This window comes from Nansenia antarctica (genome assembly GCF_963989245.1).
Source record: "Nansenia antarctica genome assembly, chromosome: 2".
In the NCBI taxonomy this organism is placed as follows: domain Eukaryota; kingdom Metazoa; phylum Chordata; class Actinopteri; order Argentiniformes; family Microstomatidae; genus Nansenia; species Nansenia antarctica.
In genome coordinates this window covers 59,111,407-59,128,128 of record NC_137675.1, presented here as the reverse complement: position 1 = coordinate 59,128,128, position 16,722 = coordinate 59,111,407, and the positions used below count along the sequence as shown (strand labels likewise).

The window sequence follows — 16,722 nt, the reverse complement described above, 5'->3', positions numbered from 1 at the left end:
AACGTGTCTCTCTCAGCTGGAGGACCTGGTGTTCTCAGACTGGTGTGCTGCTGGTCTCTCTAACGTGTCTCTCTCAGCTGGAGGACCTGGTGTTCTCAGACTGGTGTGCTGCTGGTCTCTCTAACGTGTCTCTCTCTGCTGGAGGACCTGGTGTTCTCAGACTGGTGTGCGGAGGTGGGCGTGGCCAACGTCAGGCAGTACGAGCAGGAGCACCTGGGAGACCAGCAGGAGACGGACAGGAGGAGGTAATACCACTCTGTTACCATGACGACCACGCCACCCTGTTACCGCGACAACTACATCACTCTGTTACCTGTTACCGTGACAACTACACCACTCTGTTACCATGACGACTACACTACAGATGCTTTAGAAGAGTCTCAACTCAACTACACTACACATACTAATTTGGGTGACTTGTGTGAATCGTGGAGATTTTTTATTTGTTTTTATTTTCCCTCAACTACACCACTCCCCTCTCCCCTCTCTCTCTCCCCTCTCCCCTCTCTCTCTCTCTCCCCTCTCCCCTCTCTCTTTCCCCCCCCCCAGGCTGGAGTTTGAGAGCCAGTCCACGCGTCTGGGAGCCCAGCTGGAGTACGAGCAGGGTCAGCTGGAGCAGCTGAGGAAGAAGCAGAGGAAGCTGGAGGAGACCATCACCACGGAGGAGCAGAAGATGGAGGAGCAGAAGAAGGTGAAACCACACCCCTCCCTCCCTCCCTCCCTCCTTTCTTTCTTTCTCACTTTCCCTCCCCTCTGCTCTGTCTGCGGCTCGTCAGAAGGTTCCAGATATGTGACACGGTCTGGTCAATAACGCCAACAAACGAACAAACAGTTCTGTTCAGTGTCAACACCACAATAAAACATGCTAGCTAATGTTTGCTAGCTAGCGTGGCTAATCACAAACAACACAAACACTAAAACAATCAAACACCAGAAAACAATTAGCTAAAAACAGGGTATCCGCGGTGTCTTGAAAAGTATTAAAAGTTGATAAATCAATTTTGGGAAAATCAAGACCCTTAGTATTAAAAAGTCTTATCACGATTTTATGAGGTCTTGATTATTTATTTATTTTTTCTGAATTAGACTCTGTCCAAAGAGTTTGAGTCCTACAAACTTTTAGTGAACTTATTTGTTTTAATAAAAAACAAAGATGAACCGGAAATTCTGTTGTATGATCGTGGTCTAGTCTATTGCAAACTAAAACTGTTAAGTTAAAGGTGTCACTGATGTAAACGGTTACAGCTCCAAGTGGCGGTGAGGTCTGGAAAAATATTGACACGGTCTTTAAAAAGTCTTAGAAAGGTATTGAAATTAACCTCAAGATTCCTGTATATACCCTGTCCTGTGAATTGAATATGATGTCTGGGAAAACCTATTTTTTTAGGCACTTGTTTTGTGCTTTGATTCATTACTGAACAAGTCAATCTTGTAATGTAATGTAAGCACAATACGTTACACCCCACCCATTGCGCCCCCGCCCCCCCAAAAACCCCAGTCTAAAGCCCAGTATGTCTGTTCTCTCTCTCTCTCTCTCTCTCTCTCTCTCTCTGTCTCTCTCTCTCTCTCTTTCTCTCTCTGTCTCTCTCTCTCTCTCTCTCTGTCTCTCTCTCTTTCTCTCTCTCTCTCTCTCTCCCTCTCTTTCTCTCTCTCTCTCTCTGTCTCTCTCTGTCTCTCTCTCTCCCTCTCTTTCTCTCTCTGTCTCTCTCTCTCCCTCTCTTTCTCTCTCTGTCTCTCTCTCTGTCTCTCTCTCTCTCTCTTTCTGTCTCTCTCTCTCTCTCTCTCTGTCTCTGTCTCTCTGTCTCTCTCTCTCTCTGTCTGTCTGTCTCTCTCTGTCTCTCTGTCTCTCTCTCTCTCTCTCTCTCTCTCTCTCTCTCTGTCTCTCTCTCTCTCTCTCTCTCTCTCTCTCTCTCTCTCTCTCTCTCTCTCTCTCTCTGTCTCTCTGTCTCTCAGGAGGAGGAGAGTTGCTGGTGGTGGTGGAGGAGAGCCAGTCCAAAGCCCTGGAGCTGAAGAACTGTCTGCTGGGTAAGAAGGTCCAGCTGGCCGACTCCAAGGCTGAGCTGGACCAGAAGACCAAGAGCCTCCAGGGCAGCTCCAGGTAACCAGTCTGTTTTGTATTTTTTTTACATGTGCTTAAGCTACAGATTGTAAGCTTTCAAATGATGTGTCATACATTGAAATCGGAGAAAAATGTAACAGGACAGGCGTATTTGAACGCTGCTAACAGCTAGCGGCTAACAGCTAGCGGCTAACAAAGCACATCGCTACGAAGGTCTAAAGTCTAAACTGTATTGTCAATTCATATATATCGCTATTCCCCCTAAAGCTTTTCTGTTTGGAATGTGGATCCCTCTCTCACCCCCCCTCCCCTGCCTCCCTCTCTCACCCCCCCTCCCTGCCTCCTTCTCTCACCCCCCCTCCCCTGCCTCCCTCTCTCACCCCCCCTCCCTGCCTCCCTCTCTCATCCCCCCTCCCCTGCCTCCCTCTCTCACCCCCCCCTCCCTGCCTCCCTCTCTCACCCCCCCCCCTCCCTGCCTCCCTCTCTCATCCCCCCCCTCCCTGCCTCCCTCTCTCATCCCCCCCCCTCCCTGCCTCCCTCTCTCACCCCCCCTCCCCTGCCTCCCTCTCTCACCCCCCCTCCCCTGCCTCCCTCTCTCACCCCCCCCCCTCCCTGCCTCCCTCTCTCATCCCCCCCCCCTCCCTGCCTCCCTCTCTCACCCCCCCTCCCCTGCCTCCCTCTCTCATCACCCCCCCTCCCTGCCTCCCTCTCTCACCCCCCCCTCCCTGCCTCCCTCTCTCATCCCCCCCCCTCCCTGCCTCCCTCTCTCATCCCCCCCTCCCCTGCCTCCCTCTCTCATCCCCCCCCCTCCCTGCCTCCCTCTCTCATCCCCCCCCCTCCCTGCCTCCCTCTCTCACCCCCCCCTCCCTGCCTCCCTCTCTCATCCCCCCCCCCTCCCTGCCTCCCTCTCTCACCCCCCCTCCCCTGCCTCCCTCTCTCATCCCCCCCCCTCCCTGCCTCCCTCTCTCATCCCCCCCCCTCCCTGCCTCCCTCTCTCACCCCCCCTCCCCTGCCTCCCTCTCTCATCCCCCCCCCCTCCCTGCCTCCCTCTCTCATCCCCCCCCCTCCCTGCCTCCCTCTCCCCCCCCCCCCCCCCTCCCTGCCTCCCTCTCCCCCTCCCCTCCCCTCCCCCCCCCCCTTCCTCTCTCACCCCCCCCCCCCAGGGCACTGGTGAAGCTGCAGAGGGAGGTGATCACCGTGGAGACGGCCTTGGAGCAGAAGCACCTGGCCAAACACAACCTGCTGCTGGCCTGTAAGATCCAGGGCCTCGACATCACCCTGCTGTCTGGACACCTGGACGACATCAGCCAGGTGCAGGTAAGATCCAGGGCCTGGAGGTCACGCTGCTGGCAGGGAACAGGGACCAGATCTCTGAGATGCAGGTAGGACAGAGAGACCAGATCTCTGAGATGCAGGTAGGACAGAGAGACCAGATCTCTGAGATGCAGGTAGGACAGAGAGACCAGATCTCTGAGATGCAGGTAGGACAGAGAGACCAGATCTCTGAGATGCAGGTAGGACAGAGAGACAGAGAGACAGAGAGACAGAGAGACAGAGACGAGACCGGTGGCCCAGCTGTATAAACAGTTAAAAACAAAGTTAAGACTGGTCTTGGGGCGGCTGGGGTTCAGGAGGTAGAGCCACTGTCTAATGATCGCAAGGTTGGCAGATCGGTGGTTCAAGCCCCGGCTGGCCACATGTCGAAGTGTCCTTGGGCAAGACACTGAACCACAAATTGCTCCCAGTGAGCGGGCCGGCCGGCGCCTTGCATGGTAGCTTGCTGCCATTGGTGTGTGAATGTGTGTGTGAACGGGTGAATGAGAGGCCGTTGTAAAGCGCTTTGGAATAAGGCATAGCTATATAAGTCAGTCCATTAGATGTCTAGGTATTCTATACAGTGGGGGGAATACGTATTTACCATTTAGCATTAACAACAAGCTGTCACCACCTGACCCCTGACCTCTATGATGCTGTGGTTGTGTCTGCAGCTGGACTCTGAGAGCTCCTGCCCCTCCACCATGGACGTGTACGAGAGAGAGGCACTCATGGTCATCGACTACTCTGGCCTGCCAGAGGAACTGAAGGTAGGGGGAGGTGGAGGTTGTGGGTTACTGTTAACACGCATGGTCATCGACTACTCTGGCCTGCCAGAGGAACTGAAGGTAGGGGGAGGTGAAGGTGGTGGGTTACTGTTAACACGCATGGTCATCGACTACTCTGGCCTGCCAGAGGAACTGAAGGTAGGGGGAGGTGGAGGTGGTGGGTTACTGTTAAGCAGGTAGAGAAGAAGGTAGGGGGAGGTGGCTAAGACACACCTCTTCTCCCTGGCCTTTGACCTGAGGTGAGCCTGCCTCCCGACAACTGCACTTTTCTGCACTTTTATTTCTGCACCTGTTGTTATTCTGTACTTGACTTGTGTCACGTGTGTTCAGGGTCTAGCAGGAGGGGAGGTGGAGGGCCAGCTGGAGAGGCTGGCAGCAGAGGCGTCCTGTGTGTTATAACAGTGTTGTGTAGTGTGTTATAACAGTGTTGTGTGTGTTATAACAGTGTTGTGTAGTGTGTTATAACAGTGTTGTAGTGTGTTATAACAGTGTTGTGTAGTGTGTTATAACAGTGTTGTGTGTGTTATAACAGTGTTATAACAGTGTAGTAGTGTGTTATAACAGTGTTATGTGTTCAGGGTCTAGCAGGAGGGGAGGTGGAGGGCCAGCTGGAGAGGCTGGCAGCAGAGGCGTCCTGTGTGGACCTGGCTCTGCAGCGCTCCACGGTGCCCAACCTCAAAGCCCTGCACAGGATGAGGGAGGACAGGGACCGCTTCCAGCTGGTGACGGACGGTACGGCTACTCTGGATGAAGCAGAGAGACGCCTGTTCACAAATTAAATGAGCATTTCTCTCCACATGTATGCATACAGTGGAGAAAATAAGTATTTCACCCCCTGCTGATTTTGTGAGTTTAACCCCTTACAAAGAAATTAACAGTCTATCATTTACCAACTAACGTCTGACTGCTGTGCTTGCCGACAAGGGTTTCTCCACCAAGTACTGAGTCATGTTTTGCTAGGGGGTGAAATACTTATTTTACTCAATAAAACACTTTTTTTTCCCTTCAAAATTCATATTACGTGATTTTCTGGGAATTCTTTTGATATTCTGTCTCACTGTTGAAATGAACCTAACATTAAAATGATAGACTGTTCATTTCTTTGTAAGGGGGTAAACTCACAAAATCAGCAGGGGGTGAAATACTTATTTTCCCCACTGTATGTACTCGAACACTTCCTTCTGCACACGTCAAACCGGTGTGTTTTTTGTAGTGTTAAGCCCTATTTGGAGGACAGGATTAGTATTACCTAGGGACCTCTGGTCATTTCTAATAATTACGGAGACGGTCGTCTGTGGTCTAAATCCCGTGCCATGTCCGTAAAACCTCACAGTTTTGACCATGTCTCCCCTCTGTCCTGTGCTGCAGCGTTCGAGGCCAGCACCAAGGCCACCCGGCAGCGCCACCAGGAGTTTGAGGAGGTCAAGGCCCGGTGCTTCCGCCTCTTCAGCCAGTGCTTCGAGCACGTGTCCACGGCCATCGACCAGATCTACAAGCAGCTGTGCAGGAACACCAGCGCCCAGGTGAGACCAGGTACACCACTCACACCTCACACAGCCGGGGCGGCTGTGTCTCAGGAGGTAGAGGCTGTGTCTCAGGAGGTAGAGGCTGTGTCTCAGGAGGTAGAGGCTGTGTCTCAGGAGGTAGAGGCTGTGTCTCAGGAGGTAGAGGCTGTGTCTCAGGAGGTAGAGGTGTCTGTGTCTCAGGAGGTAGAGGCTGTGTCGCAGGAGGTAGAGCCTGTGTCTCAGGAGGTAGAGGCTGTGTCTCAGGAGGTAGAGGTGTCTGTGTCTCAGGAGGTAGAGGCTGTGTCTCAGGAGGTAGAGGCTGTGTCTCAGGAGGTAGAGGCTGTGTCTCAGGAGGTAGAGGCTGTGTCGCAGGAGGTAGAGGCTGTGTCTCAGGAGGTAGAGGCTGTGTCTCAGGAGGTAGAGGTGTCTGTGTCTCAGGAGGTAGAGGCTGTGTCTCAGGAGGTAGAGGCTGTGTCTCAGGAGGTAGAGCCGCCGTCTAATGATCGCAAGGTTGGCAGATCGGTGGTTCGAGCCCCGGCTGGCCACATGTCGAAGTGTCCTTGGGCAAGACACTGAACCCTAAATTGCTCCCAGTGAGCGAGGCCGGCGCCTTGCATGGCAGCTTGCCGCCATTGGTGTGTGAATGTGTGTGTGAATGGGTGAATGAGAGGCCGTTGTAAAGAGCTTTGGAATAAGGCGCTATATAAATCAGTCTGTATAAGTCAGTCTGTTTACCATTCTTGGTCCTGGTTCTCTCTACTACCCTCAGGCCATCCTGAGTGCTGAGAACCCAGAGGAGCCTTACCTGGACGGCATCAACTACCACTGCGTGGCTCCGGGGAAGAGGTTCATGGCCATGGACAACCTGTCTGGAGGGGAGAAGGCCATCGCTGCCCTGGCTCTGGTCTTCGCCATCCACAGGTTTGTTTGTTTGTTAGTTTGTTTATTAGGATCCCCGTTAGCTAACGCCACGACATTAGCTAGTCTTCCTGGGGTCTGACACAACAATCACATTTGGACAATTGTCAACATTCTATACATACAGACAATTGTCAACATTCTATACATACAGACAATTGTCAACATTCTATACATATAGACAATTGTCAACATTCTATACATACAGACAATTGTCAACATTCTATACATACAGACAATTGTCAACATTCTATACATACAGACAATTGTCAACATTCTATACATACAGACAATTGTCAACATTCTATACATACAGACAATTGTCAACATTCTATACATACAGACAATTGTCAACATTCTATACATACAGACATCATAATAACAAAAGAAAGGAATAAAATAACAGGTAACATCAGGAAGGCAGACATTCACAGCTAACATGGGAGGCAGACACAACACCCATATGTATGTGTTGTGTATGTTGATGGCTTGTCTGTCAGGTGTGTCATGTGGAAAAGGACCACAGCGGAAATAAGTCTCTGACTTCTCTGTGTTTTATCGTCATTAGTTATGGGTTAGGGTTAGGGTTACGCTGTGATTTGATGTTTGTGTCTCTTTTTAACTTAAATAAATCTAATCAAATCAAACCCAAGACAAAATTGTCATTGTTGTATATATGTTACGGTACATGTGGGAAAACGGTTTATGCCGGCATTTTCCGGCACATGCTAGCATAAACCGTCGACTTGGTACATGCTAGCATGTCCCGGGAAATGCCACCATAAACCGTTTTCCCACATGTACCGTAACATATATATGTGACAAGTTGACAACTGACAATGAAAAGGGCTACCTGTAGGCGAAATCATTTTTACTGCTTAAACTTCAGACTGTAAGCTTTCAAATGATGCATCATACATTGAAATCGGAAACAAATTGAAGACGACATGAGTATTTGAAAGTTGCTACACCTGAAATCACTAAGCACAGAAAATGCCATTCAAAGATAATGTTTTTTCTCACCTTCACAGCCAGGTAATGGGCGGTAACAATGTCTGGTTAACCCCACCCCCAACCACTCAGCTGTCAATATCTGTCAGTGTTACTCACTGGGTCAGACAGCTATAGCTAACATTATTACCTAGCAAGGTATTACCTAAGCTAATTAGCCAGCTTATCATTATGGAGGCTTTATGGTTGTTGTAACTATTATTCTTTTAATGAAAAGTCTTGAATCAGAATCAGAATTTATTTTACAGTACACAATAATACAAATCTTTGGCTGTGGTTCTTCAACATTAGCTTTGCAGCAAGGTACATAATCACAACAATACCATCACAATAATCACAAGTAAATAAGTAAAGTAAGTAATGATAAGTAATAAAGTGATAAGTGATGGTAGTCGCACTACAGCAGAATTAAAGTGCAATCAATAGTGTAACATGCTGTGCAAAGTTCAACAAGATGAAAATGAAAGTGTTCAGGTATTTCTCAAGTAGTCAGGTAGTGTGCAATTCCTGTGTCCTAATGTTTTCAACATTAGCATTGCAGCAAGGTACATAATCACAATAATAAGTAAATGAGTAAAGTAAGTAATGATAAGTAATACAGTTTTCTGAGGTGCTGTGGCGTCTGGTGGGCATGTGGTGTCTTTTGCCTCATCTGAACAGAATTCTCTGATCAAAAATATACTTCTGTCTTCTGAAACAGACAAACATAAACACAGTTAGCTAGCTGTACACGGTATCAACAACACAACTTATAAGAACAGCATAATGCTATGCGATTGTTTTAGAAAGTCTTACGCAATACCACACAACTTACTAGCTAATGCTAGCTAGCTAACACGGCTAGCCCAACCCAAGTAACAAAAGAAAACAGTTAACTAACTGTACACAGTAGCAACAACACACCTTATAAGAACAGCATAATGTGCTACTATGCGATTGTTTTAGAAAGTCTTTCAAAGGCAATACGACGACACATAACGTACTAGCTAATGTTCGCTAGCTAACGCGGCTAGCCCAACAAACAAACAAAGGACTGTAGGCTACTTACTTGTGGTATGTTGATCCCGTGAAATCCGTATGTTGTCCTAGTAAAGTTTCTGTTGTGTACCTACTGTGGCTAGTAGGCTACTCAAATAAACACGGAGAACCGGACGGTAGTTTACTAGTTTCTTTACTTGGAGAAATGACCACGTTACATTGCAAGTCACTTCCTACATAGGAAAGCTGGGAGGTACGTAATCACGTAGTGACGTAACATACTCAGGCCAGGTAGAATAAACAATGCTAGAGCAATAGATGCAAACCCAAATACTCTACAACTCCTCCCCTTCTAGATAACAACAACATTAACACCATAGCATTTACTAGGTTGAACATAACTAACAATACCCTTGCTTTAAACGGATAACTAAACACACTAGTGTCTTATTCAGAGAGATAGTTTGTCTGGAGGTCTGTGGGTGCGTGTTGGATAACGTCTCTCCTCCGGGGGTGTGACCCCCGGGCTCGCACCACCAGCAGGGAGACCCAGGCGTGGGGTCAGGGGCCGACCAGGGCTAGGCAGACACCCCGTTACACGGTCGGAGGTCGGCAGGCCCAGGCTCTCCTGAGCAGTGTTGGAGGTAGGCAGGCTCAGGCTCTCCTGAGCAGCGGTGATACGTGCAGCAGGATCCACCACCTCTTCTGCAGTGCGTACCTCTGACCTCCGTAGTTGGTCAAGGTGGTGTCGCCAGACAGTGTCAGGAGCTACTTCTACAGTGTAGGACAAGGGCCCTTGTCTTTCTTTGATTATGCCGGGCACCCACTTGTGTTCTCCACGGTAATCCCTGGCCAGCACAGTCTGTCCAATCTCTAGTTGACGTGTTTCCCTGTCGTGCGCCCTTAGACCCTGTCTGATCTGCCGATCCATTACAGTCCGCCGCAGATTTGGCTTAAGCAAGTCCAGTCTTGAGCGTAACCCACGTCCCAGGAACAGCATGGCGGGTGTCCGGTTAGTAGTAGCGTGAGTGGCGTTACGGTAGGCAAACAGGACATTGGCCAGCTTCTGACGTAGAGAGAGAGAGGCATCTGCCATAGCTCGCAGACCTTGTTTTAGGGTTTGTACGAACCTCTCGGCGAGCCCGTTGGTAGCCGGATGATAGGGGGCTGATGTTATGTGGCGAATTCCATTGAGCTTCAGGAACATCTGGAATTCATTAGCCGTGAATTGAGGACCATTGTCACTCACCAACTGTTCGGGGATACCAGTTCTTGCAAAGAGGCTTCTCAACACGTCGATCGTGTGGGCTGTTGTCGTGGAGCTCATGGTGAACACTTCTGGCCACTTTGAGCATGCATCGACCACCACTAGGAATGTTGTCCCCATGAATGGACCGGCGAAATCAATGTGGATACGTTGCCATGGGGATGCAGGCCATTCCCAGGCATGGAGAGGTGCAACTGTCGGCTCATTCTGTACACGCTGGCAGCCAGAGCAATGCATGGCGAGCTGTTCTATCTGTTGGTCAATCCCCGGCCACCAGACGTAGCTCCTGGCGAGTGCTTTCATCTTCACCACTCCCAGGTGGCCACTGTGTAGCTCTTCCAGCACCCTGGACCTGAGCTTGGTGGGGATGACGATCCTCATTCCCCACATAAGGCATCCAGAGTCAATGGTGAGCTCGTCCCTACGTCGGTAATAGGGAGTGAGGGGAGACCCTTCATGGGTTGTCCAGCCAGTCTGCGTTGCTCTGTACACTTGTGAGAGAGTTGCCTCTTTCCGGGTCTCTCTCTCAATCATTTCCGCCGTCACCGGGAGGCTTTCGAGTTGCATGAGTGTGAACATCTCCACCGGTTCCTTGTCCCCCTTTGTCGTTGTTGCTGTGTCAAGTGGCAGCCGGGACAACCCGTCTGCGTTGGCGTGTTGCAGTGTTCTCTTGAATTCGATCTTGTACCGGTGCCCTCCTAGGAACAGGGCCCAGCGTTGCATCCGTGCTGCAGCTGTCACGGGAATCGCCTTCTGGGGGTTGAATATCGAGACCAGCGGTTGATGGTCAGTCACCAGGATGAACTCCCTGCCGTACAGGTACTGGTTAAACCGTTTTACGCCCCAGACCAGGCCCAACGCCTCCTTGTCTATTTGAGAGTAATTCTTCTCGGCCGGGGCCAGGGAGCGTGAGGCGAATGCTATTGGTCTTTCGGTCCCATCCCGCATCACATGTGACATAACGGCTCCTATACCATACGGCGAAGCGTCGCATGCTAACTTCACAGGCAAGGAGGGGTCGTAGTGTGTGAGTACTGTCTCCGATGTCACAAGCTTCTTCACTTCCTGGAAGGCCTGTTCACATTCTGTGGTCCATTTCCATTTCCGTTCTGCCTGAAGTAGTTGGTTCAACGGGTAGAGCACCGTGGACAGGTTAGGCATGAACCGGTTGTAGTAGTTGATGAATCCGAGAAACGACCTCAGCTGCTGTACATCCTGTGGCTGAGGAGCCTCCATGACGGCCTCGATTTTCTCTTTGCATCTATGCAAGCCCTGTGCATCGATGGTGTGGCCACAGTATGTGATACATGATTTTAAAAACTCACACTTGTCACGTCTGGCCCGGAGTCCGTAGTCTTGAAGTCTCTGTAAGACCTTCTGGAGGTTCTCCAGGTGTTCGTTATCGTTGGCCCCCGTCACAATGATATCATCTAAGTAGCACTGTGTGCCTGGAATCCCTTGTAACACCTGATCCATGGCTCGCTGCCATATGGCCGGGGCAGAGGCCACTCCGAAGACCAGCCTGTTGTATCGGTACAGGCCTTTCAAAGTGTTTATCGTCAGGAACATCTTTGAGTCTTCTTCTATCTCCATCTGTAGATAGGCTTCAGCCAGGTCCACCTTGGTGAACCGTTTTCCACCGGCCAGGTTTGCGAAGATGTCCTCAATCCTGGGTAATGGATATTGTTCTGCTTGTAGCACAGGATTGATGGTGATCTTGAAGTCTCCACACAGCCTCACTGCCCCTGACTTCTTTGCTACTGGGACAACGGGTGTGGCCCATGGACTCCAGTCTACCTTGGACAGGATCCCATCAGCTTCCAGGCGGTCCAGCTCAGCTTCCACTTTCTGTCGTATGGCGTATGGAACTGGGCGTGCTTTGTGGAAACGTGGGTTGGCTCCGTCTTGGAGAACGATTTTTCCCTTGATGTGTTTTAATGTCCCGATGCCGTCTTGGAATACAGGTGCTGCGGCATTCAAGACTTTCTCCAGTTTCACCTCTGTGGACTTGTGAGTGGGGTTTGGCGCCACCTGCAGGCTCTTAATGGATTTCCAGTCCAGCTGCAGCTTCCTCAGCCAGTCTCGCCCCCACAACGCTGGTCCTCCTCTTCTTACGACGTACAAGTCCAAAATGCGTTGTTGACCATTGTGTTGTACATCCACAGGCAGTACTCCGAGGGGCTTGATTTTCTCTCCAGTGTATGTTTTTAGGAGGATAGATGATGGGTTCAGCTTCTGGTCTCCAAAGTACTTCACAAAGTCAATGTGTGCCATCACTGACACTGCAGAGCCGGTATCCAGTTCCATTTGTACTTGTTTGCCATTCACCTGTGGTGCAAGCCAGATAGCTTCCCTGCCGCCTCCTTTGACATGGTAAACATCCAAGCTATTGGTATGTTCACTCTCCTCGTCTGACTCGTCGTCTGCAGCCTCCTCCATGTTGTGCACTTTCCTGTTCTTTTGCGCACTCCACTGTGTCTTTTTTTTATTTTTGTACACTCTTGATTTTCCAGAGCGACACACCCTCTGGATATGTCCAGTTTTGTTACATAGTCTGCAGACTTCGTCTTTAAACCTACACTGTGATGGGGAATGTGAGCCCCTCCCACACCTGTAACACAGTTCTTGCTCTCTTGTTTGTGTGACGGTTGCCATTTTGTTTACATTTACTGCCTTTACTCCTGTCTGCAGTTCAACAGCATCCCTGGCTGCTGTTTCCATTGAGACTGCGATTTCCACTGCCCTTTTGAACGTGAGGCCGGCCTCTGTTAGCAGTCTCTTCTGTATGGCCTCACCAAGAATGCCACATACCAAATGGTCTCTCAACGCATCATTCAGTCCATTTGCAAATTCACAATGTTCAGTGAGTCTCTTCAGCTCAGCCACGTAACTGACTATGGATTCACCCTCATGTTGATTTCGTCTATGGAATCTGAAACGTTCAGCAATTAGTAGTGGTTTTGGGGATAAATGTTCTTTCATTACCTCCACCAGTTGCTGGAATGTTTTTACGGAAGGCTTTTCTGGGGCGGTTAAGCTGCGCAACAGGCCATATGATTTCCCCCCCATCGCACTCAGCAACACTGCAACATGTTTGTCATCCTCAATGTCATTTGCCTTGAAATACTGTGAAATGCGTTCCGTATATTCGACCCAGTCATCCGTCGCGCCGTCAAACGGGTCAATTGATCAAATTCTAGCCATCTTGCCACGCTGTATAACTGGACTTTCACATTCACTTTCACATTCACTACTCACGTCGGAGTCACTAGTCTCCGTTTGTTGTTCCCGCGAAACAAGTTCGGTCATCTCAGAGACAGGGTTCACTTTCCAACCACCTCGTCGCCACTGTTGTGTCCCTACTGTGGTTAGTAGGCTACTCAAATAAACACGGAGAACCGGACGGTAGTTTACTAGTTTCTTTACTTGGAGAAATGACCACGTTACATTGCAAGTCACTTCCTACATAGGAAAGCTGGGAGGTACGTAATCACGTAGTGACGTAACATACTCAGGCCAGGTAGAATAAACAATGCTAGAGCAATAGATGCAAACCCAAATACTCTACAGTTTCATTTATTGGGGACTTTCTTTGTGCCGTCAGTCATTACTGAATAATTGATGAGCTAGATTTATGAAACACAGGATAAGATGTAAATTCCTTTGTGCAGGCACGTACGTGAGAGTGTGTGTGTGTGCGTGTGTGTCGTCTTGGTGGTGAGTGGTTCATGCAGGGGGGGGGCGGGGCTGGGGTTAGGTTTAATTTCGTGTTCATCTATGAACAAACTCAGAACACATTCTCATTGTAAACATTAAAACACGGCTTCCTTTGTCCCTCCCCCTTGAGCTCAACAGCCAATCACACCCAAGTGAAAGCGTATGTTATTTCATGACAAACAAGCCTATTTTGTTGCTAGATTACACTTATTTAATGAACGTAAAACTGTTCGGAAAAATAACGAGTGGGTACTTCACATCTTCAAGTTGAATGTTAGCTGAAAAAACGAAAATCTGAGTTTTAGGTCAGAAATACTTTGAAGACGAATTTGACGTATTTCTGTTTTCCGAGAGGTGTCTGTTTACATCGTCAGTCGACACATATATTGTCTGTCTGCCTTCAAGTTTGTTGTTGTTGTTGCTAATGACTTCTCTAATGACTTCTCTAATGACTTTCCTCTCAGCTTCCATCCTGCTCCTTTCTTTGTTCTGGACGAGGTTGATGCTTCTCTGGACAACACCAACATCGGCAAGGCAAGACATGTTGATTATAACTAGGGTTAAGGCTTAGTGTTAGGGGTTAGGGGTTAGGGGTTAAGGCTTAGTGTTAGGGGTTAGTGGTTAGTGTTAGGGGTTAGGGTTAAGGCTTAGTGTTAGGGGTTAGGGTTAGGGTTAAGGCTTAGTGTTAGGGGTTAGGGTTAAGGCTTAGTGTTAGGGGTTAGGGGTTAGGGGTTAAGGCTTAGTGTTAGGGGTTAAGGCTTAGTGTTAGGGGTTAAGGCTTAGTGTTAGGGGTTAGGGTTAGGGTTAAGGCTTAGTGTTAGGGATTAGGGTTAAGGCTTAGTGTTAGGGGTTAGGGGTTAGGGGTTAAGGCTTAGTGTTAGGGGTTAGTGGTTAGTGTTAGGGGTTAGGGTTAAGGCTTAGTGTTAGGGGTTAGGGTTAGGGTTAAGGCTTAGTGTTAGGGGTTAGGGTTAAGGCTTAGTGTTAGGGGTTAGGGGTTAAGGCTTAGTGTTAGGGGTTAGGGGTTAGTGTTAGGGGTTAGGGTTAGGGTTAGGGGTTAGTGTTAGGGGTTAGGGGTTAAGGCTTAGTGTTAGGGGTTAGTGGTTAGGGTTAAAGCTTAGTGTTAGGGGTTAGGGGTTAGGGTTAGGGTTAAGGCTTAGTGTTAGGGGTTAGGGTTAAGGCTTAGTGTTAGGGGTTAGGGGTTAGGGTTAGGGGTTAGGGTTAAGGCTTAGTGTTAGGGTTAAGGTTAGGGGTTAGGGTTAAAGCTTAGTGTTAGGGGTTAGGGGTTAGTGTTAGGGGTTAGGGTTAAAGCTTAGTGTTAGAGGTTAGGGGTTCGGGTTAGGGTTAGGGATGCACCGAAATGAAAGTTCTTGGCCGAAGCCCAAAACTTAAATTAAGGAAACACTTGGCTGAATACCGACTACTGAATGCGTATCGGCAGTTTTTAATTTCTTTAGCCAATTTTTTTTTATGCTTGTATGAGGTTGTTCGATCATGTCCATGCTGTTAAAAAAAATAATCATTGGGTCATCTGGCATTCAGTGTTTTATTCTCATAATCTATAATGTCATGCGTGGAACAGTGGTGATTGATTCATGATGATGAGGAGGATGGTAGTGTAGTGATGATGAGGAGGGTAGTGTAGTGATGATGAGGAGGGTAGTGTAGTGATGATGAGGATGGTAGTACAGTGTTCATAACGTCCCTGGGGCTTCCCCCGTCTCTGCAGGTGATGTCCTTCTTCAGGGATCTGTCCAGGGAGAACCTCCAGATCATCGTCATCTCCCTGAAGAAGGAGTTCTACTCCAGGTCCGACGCTCTGCTGGGGGTTTACTCTGAGGTACCGGTCCACTACGCCCATCCAGTGGGTCACTCTCTCTATAAGCCTTCTCTTTACACTTCCTTATGTTGGTGGCTCTTGTGGTGCTGGGAGTTTAGACAGCTGTTTGTTTCCAAAGTTAAGAGATCATAAAGTGTATGATGATAACTTCATCTGTTAATCTACCTATCCCTTCAATAAGTAATGTATGTTGTTGTTGTTTGTCACATGTCTGTCTGTATTTTGTCATAATTATACTCTTTATTATTTTGACACTCTGTTGTTATGATTGTGATATTATGTTGGGACGCTGTCTAAAACAAGATGACACATCTCAAGGGGTTTATCCTAATAAAGACATTTAAATGTAAATGTTTTATCTCTATTCTCCCTCTCTTTCTCGCTCAGTTTAACGACTGCATGGTCAGCCGCATGCTGACCTTTGACCTGACTCCCTACCCTCTGAATGAAGACAACGAACAGGAGGGAGAGAAGGCCATGTGAGAGAGGGAGGAAGAGAAAGAGAGAAGAGAGAGAGAGAGAGGGAGAGAAGTCTTGTGGAAGAATACTTGTTAGAGATCCTTTTGGTTTAGTTTGTTAGTTATGTTCTGTGTTAGTGATCTTGTTAAGTGATACCATGTTTGAAACCTTTTTATTGTTATTGTTTATTTTAACCATCCACGGGATGAGTTTATTGTTTATTTGAATAGGAGGCATTTGTTATAGTTTTAATTCTGTTTATCTGACCCATTATGACGTTAATTAATCCTTGCCGTAATAAATATCTTTACTTACTCATAACACCTGTATTTTGTTACTTCTTATTCTCCCTGTCTGTTCTGGCAGTTTCCTTGGGCATGTGGTATTTAAACTTGAGGGGTGAGTTTCCCATCTACAAACATAACTTGTGTTCCTAATGTTATGTAATGTCAGAGTCCCAAGCCACTAAGACAGTGAACATGCTTGTAGCAGTCGTTGTTTAACATAAATAAATTAAAGAATATGACGTGTTTTTATCAAAAAAAAAATCAAAATCAAATTTTATTTGTATAGCGCATTTCTTACAAGATGCAACTCAATGCGCTTCACACAATGAAAATGTTCAGTCAATCAATCAATCAATGCTGACAGAGCCGCGAGCATGCAAAAATAAAAACCTGTACACTATGTAGCCAGGAAAATTCCCTTGCAGCCCTCTACACATAGAGCGACTACTAGCCAGTTTGCCTACCAGTACCCAGCGGTGGGTCCCCACACCCCCCCCCGGGGAGCCCCCGCCGCCCCACGCACCCAGCCCGCCCCACCACCAGCACACCCGGCCCAGCCAAGCAAGCACAGACCAAAGAGGC

General features: G+C 48.4%; 1 pseudogene across 1 annotated transcript in view; it reads left to right on the top strand.

The window, feature by feature from the left end:
* LOC308150362 (structural maintenance of chromosomes protein 1B-like) overlaps positions 1-15,877 on the top strand; it is a 50,989-nt pseudogene extending 35,112 nt beyond the window's left edge. The window contains exons 10-21 of the transcript in view: positions 145-245; positions 550-691; positions 1,954-2,098; positions 3,223-3,376; positions 4,048-4,221; positions 4,492-4,551; positions 4,740-4,893; positions 5,530-5,684; positions 6,436-6,587; positions 14,022-14,091; positions 15,284-15,394; positions 15,782-15,877. The product of the transcript in view is annotated as a structural maintenance of chromosomes protein 1B-like (transcript). The remainder of the gene's footprint in view (positions 1-144; positions 246-549; positions 692-1,953; positions 2,099-3,222; positions 3,377-4,047; positions 4,222-4,491; positions 4,552-4,739; positions 4,894-5,529; positions 5,685-6,435; positions 6,588-14,021; positions 14,092-15,283; positions 15,395-15,781) is intronic.
* Positions 15,878-16,722: the final 845 nt, after the last annotated feature.